Raw genomic sequence first — 5,729 nt, forward strand, 5'->3', positions numbered from 1 at the left:
ACTGGCCAGACGATTCCCTCAATAACTTTTTCACACCAGTAGAAACCTCCTGTCAAGATAAACTAAAGCTTAATATACTTAAACAATTAAACTCTATAAGAATGCTGCAAGAAAATCCCAAACAAAAATACTAGTTTCTAGTTACCAAATAGAGATTAACAATTTTCAAATAAATATGAATTACAATATAGAGAGCAATCCTTATTTACATTCAATCCTAATGCCTTGTTTCCTTCATCCAAGTCTTCCAACTTTTTTAATCTTTCACGCTCCAACTTTAGTGCAGCTTCTGCAGCTTTAGTAATGTCACCTACCACCAATAGCCCCTTTCACGCATCAGATAACAAAAAAATTCTTAAAAGAGTACAGAGAACATGAATAAACTGAAAAAAACAGAGGGGAATACAGTGGAGTGTCAAAAATGAACTATTGCCAAAACATAACTGATCTTTGTGAAAACTAGGGCTAAACTAGATTTTTAGATAAAAGGGCAAATGATTATATTTATAGATCAGTACAAGGTTGCTATATTTGCCTGGTAGCCAAATTACATGCTGATGCTGAATTTATTGGTTTTTCAAATTCAAACTCCTTGGTTTTGGCTTTAGTTTGCAATCATAAAGCTTCCTTCTGAACAGCAGCCTGGCTTGACGCTTCATTGGCCTCCCTTTTAGCAGCCTCTTTTGCTTCTCTTCTCTGAGCTTCCATTGCAGCCCTATTTGCTTCTTCAGCTCTGAGTTTTGCTTGCATCAGAAAATACTTTTGTTACTAACAACAGCATAAAACCAAGATAATATACCAAAGCGCATTAAGATTATATCAGAAGAATATGTGAGAATAATAGAGGACTGTGACAACCATCTTTAGACATCTACCAAAAGAAATGAATAATCTGGGCAAAGTCAACAAACCTCAGCTTCTGCTTTGGCTTTTTCTTGGCGGAGTTTTTCTTCCAGGAGAGCTTTCTCTTTTCTTTTGGCCCCTTCATAAGCCGCATCACTTCTTATTTTCCTTTCTTCTATCTGGGACCTGAGTTCATGGTCCCTTTGGATAGCAGTCAAGTGATTATCAAGTGCTTCGACACTACAGATGATGACCCAAAAATTAGAAAACAGAAAGTCCAAATCTGACTTAAACAATAAAAAGGAAGGAGATGAGAAATCATTAAAATTCCAGGGAAAAAAATATCAAAAGCATGAGCACTTCAATGAGGGGAGGCAAAAAAAACAATACAGCATTATTAACAAAGGAATTGCAGTCTTACATTTTTCTTCCATCAAGTATGGATGAATTTCAAGTGCTGACTCATTCTCAGAGTCGTCATCATCACTAAGAGATCAATCAAGAAAATACAAAGTATTAATAGAAACTAGCGAGATCTCTAACAATCAATGCGATATCACATACCATAGAAATATCATAGAAGTCTGTCATGAATACACAACAGCTGAATAAAGCTTTTGATGACAGAATAGGGATGCAAAACTTGAATTGATAAATGGAATATAAGTAAAGGAAAACAATCAAGGCCAGTTAAATGCATACCTAACAACCATATACTTCACACTAGTTAAAACAGAACATTTCACAAATGACAAATATGGAATAGAATATAGAAATAAGTTGAGACAACTGCAGTTATATAAATATATATATAGAGAGAGAGAGAGAAAGAGACCTTTTCTGAACTATGAGGCCTTGAAAGTGAGTATCAAAATCTGAAATTCCAGAGCTTAACTGGTCAGAATCCATTGATGCTTTTGCTGCTTCAGCAACGCCTAAAAGCTTTAAACACTCATTCCAACACTCAGCACCCCTCCATAGAAGCTTAGCTGCAAGACCATAATACCCAACATCATTAACATCTTACATGAACACCCTATTACATCAACTGCGAATTGTCTAAGAATTTGGCCAACTAGAACTAAATAAGTTAATCACAAATTTAAATGTTGTATTTATCTTTCCTAAAACTTCATAGAAAAAAATAAAAATACTATTCAATGCAAAAATATAAACCTAAACTTCAGTTTTTCCTTAAAACTACTGTATTTGAGACTTAAAACCCATTATCATCTATATCAAGCCATAAATCCAGATAAACAGAAGAAAAAACCAAAACTGTATTATTTTTCTTCAAACTCATGAGTTATTTTAATATATAATAATTATTATAAAAAATAATCAAAGATGATGCCTAAGAATAAAAAATCGTCATTACCCTTTTAGATAAGTGTGGATGTAATCAAAATAAACCATTTTCTTCACGGCAACGGTACCCTAGTCGCATTGAAGTCCCCGATGTTACAACACCATCCCCACAGTCCCACCTCCATGCTAACATCTGCAACAACAGAGAAAGAAAGAGAGAGAATGAGATCGTGGGTGAGAGGGAAAGAACTAAATCTGGAGACACAAACAGATGTACATATATCCTTGTATATATATAATACCTATACATGAAATAAATACATCAAAATAGAACAACATCAGAGCAGAAAGAACTAAGAAAACTTAAGAAAAAATAGAGTCACTAAGGAGGGACAAGTGACTAGCATAACAACCAAATAATAATCGCACCACACTTAATTCATAGTAACTGCTCTTTAAAAGTTCTATGCATCTGCCTTTATATATATATGCAATGTCCTAATGGGAATTTATATTTGGAAAGACAACCAAAGAAAAAAAGTTACTTTTTGTAAACAAAAGTAGACCCTACAAACAAACAAAATTAACATAAAACAGATGAAAATATTGAATACACCATAATAGATGGAAATACTCATCACAAGATAAAATGACATGGTGAAAACTTATAAGAAATCAAGCTATAGAATCATGCCTTGTGTAGTCATGATAGCAACAAAAAGGATTATGCCAACAGGTTGCACCTTAAAAAAATGCCAAGCTTGATCACTAGTTAGAAGAGATACATACCATCGAGCCTACACCTCGCCTTGCCAAGCCCTGCCACCATCAACATCATCATTAGAGAAAATTAAGGCAGTCTCTTTGATTGATTTCCTAACCTATAAATAAGAGACCAAAAATTGAATGAAAGTTAATAAAAGAATTAATAAACAAATCATCAAATAGCTATATATGAAGATAAAACTCCAAAGTAAATTAGATAAAATATAATCACGTGTGAAGACCTGTTGCCATTTTTTCCTTTCTGTTTTATGTGCATCTGGTTGTTTTTTATGCTCTGTATTCTGAATTAGTTTTCTATTTCTATTGTTGCTCTTTCCAACTGATTAGAAAGACCTTAAGGCATTAGTTGATTAATATATACATAAATAAAGAAACCCATGTAAGAAAGCTCAAATACCTTGAACCTTAATATTAATCAAAGAAACTTCCAACATTGAATGTTGCTTTATGCATTTTAATTTCTCATTAAGACCTGGCTAAAAGCATTGAAGCAATCAATACAAAATATTATATTACCACTGTGTCAAAAAGCAATCAGTTGAATATTTATATTAGATGAAATTAGCGCATAAATGATCAACTCTTAATAATGGACCCATTCTAAAGATACTTTCATCTTTTACCAAAACATTGATAAGTGCTTATAGTAACTCTTAAAAAAGCCATATTAATTATCAAAAGCATCAAACAAAGAAGCCTAAATAATATAAATATGCATATAGAAATAGACATGTTCTGTAAAATTATTACTAGGCAGCCACAGAAAAGTCTTCTCCACATCAATTGTAGGAAGCTTGCTTTTCCCTTTAGTCTTCACCACAGCTGCCATATGACTGCTGCCCTTCTGAAACTAATTTAATAAATCGTACAGTGGCATATTGGCAGGAACTCTAAGTATACAACATACAAATCAACACTGGATACTCTGACTGAATGTATTTTCTAAAAAATAAAAAATTAGTAATTGAAGAGTTAAGCAAACCGTGGTGTTCTCCGGATGGAAACGACACTGATTGGAGTCTCTGTTTCAGGTCGTACAGTAAGAAGCTTTTCACCTAACAATAAGCAGAATTGAACAAGTTAAAGAGCAGAGTACAAAGTATGTTGCCCGCTGTTAGTTCCTTTGATAAGTCAAATTTAAAATGCATCTAGTATACAAACATCTTCTAAACATTCACATTCTACTATTCTAGCACCCACCAGAAGCAGTCCAATAACGTTCTTCGGATTCCCAGAATAGACAGGAACTCGACTATGCCCCCGAGCAAGAACTTTTCCCATAGCCTCCCTGTGTTATTGAATAAAAGGAGGAGAAAAATGAGAAATACAGTAAAAAAATATAATTTTTTTCTGCAACAAACTTCTGCTAAGAAAACAGAAAATAACTGTACGACGAGAAAACACATTGAGCTGTCATGTGATTCAAACATTCCTAACATTTCAATTGCAGAATAAGACATGTTTCAGTAAAACATGGGTCACGCCATTATGATATGCCAAAGCACTGTATGCGAAAATAAAAATAAAATGTACAAACTATCCTCAGTGAAACTTAGTGTAAAAAGGTGACAGAACTATTGACAAGCCAGCAACTAATTGGGATAGTGTTCCTAAGATGATAGGCTAGGAGCCTAGGACTGATATCATAGCTAAAATATCCTTCTTTTAACACAATCTATCACTACAACAACAACAAAACTTTCTATATTTTCTTCTTTTATAAAAAAAATAGTTTCTAAGGGCGAGTGACTGAATCTTTGAAAATCAGCTAAAAACATCAAAATGAAACTATAATGACAAGAAAAGTTTCAGAATGCTCTTTAAACCAAAAGATAAGATGACTGGGGAGTAAAGTAAAAAAATCCAAACAACTTTAAAATAGAATATTGAATAAGCGAGCTCGAGAGAGATAAAGATTTAGCATGAGCACAGAGTTTCAAATAGCTATACTTCAAAATGAAATTACAATTAAAAAAAATAAGTTTTAGCCTCTTTGGTATAGTTCTAAAGACTCAGAGAGAGAGAGAGAGAAGTAGAAGAAGTAAAATAAACTTTCATATTCACCAGGATTTACATCCACCTCATATAATAGTTGGGCATAATACTATCACTGGCATACATGCAAATTAGAAGGAAATGAATGTAAGGAATAATGATATTTCTGTTAAGACCTTACCTTCTCAGTTAAATCTAGTGCCCCAATTATAATTGTTGTCTCGTCATGTGTAAGCTCACCACCCTTGCCGGCCTATTATGACAAGATAAGGAAATCAGAACTAATGCCAAGATATATCTGTGGTAGATGATAGCAATAATTAGTATTTTCAACTTGTAAAGATATTCCTTAAGTTAAAGAGCATATTAATTATCCTCAACAGCTTTACTTTACCTCTTGGTTGTGGATGGAGACAAGGAATTTTAACTGAGCTCGCCTAAATAAAGCTTCATTATGTCCTAATACCCAATCCAAAATCTGCATTGTGTATATCTCAAGTCAAAAAATAGATATAAATCCCTTATAATCTGATATCATTAAGAATCCATCGTTTAGCAACCAGATTCCACAGTTTTTCTTTACATTTATGATTTATTTTTAACCACTGAAAAATACTTAAATTCAATGACTAAAACACCAGTTTAAAATAGTATAGATTAGAGGGTTGATAAATGCAAATTCCAAGTTCACATTTAAATGTTTAAACATCAACTTTCCATTGGAGATTGTACCTTTCCAATTGGGTATGAAATTGGGTAGCAAATTATCATCAAAATCCGAACAAGCCAAACAGATG

At 33.1% G+C, this 5,729-nt stretch overlaps 1 long non-coding RNA gene across 1 annotated transcript; it reads right to left on the reverse strand.

The window, feature by feature from the left end:
* Positions 1-816: 816 nt before the first annotated feature.
* On the reverse strand, positions 817-1,828 carry LOC133829465 (uncharacterized). The gene is made up of 3 exons (XR_009891794.1): positions 1,679-1,828; positions 1,265-1,329; positions 817-1,083 (listed from the first exon to the last, which is right to left on the reverse strand). It is a non-coding gene; the product is annotated as an uncharacterized LOC133829465 (long non-coding RNA).
* Between the last annotated feature and the right edge of the window lie 3,901 nt (positions 1,829-5,729).

Source organism: Humulus lupulus, chromosome 4, assembly GCF_963169125.1.
Source record: "Humulus lupulus chromosome 4, drHumLupu1.1, whole genome shotgun sequence".
NCBI classification, from domain to species: domain Eukaryota; kingdom Viridiplantae; phylum Streptophyta; class Magnoliopsida; order Rosales; family Cannabaceae; genus Humulus; species Humulus lupulus.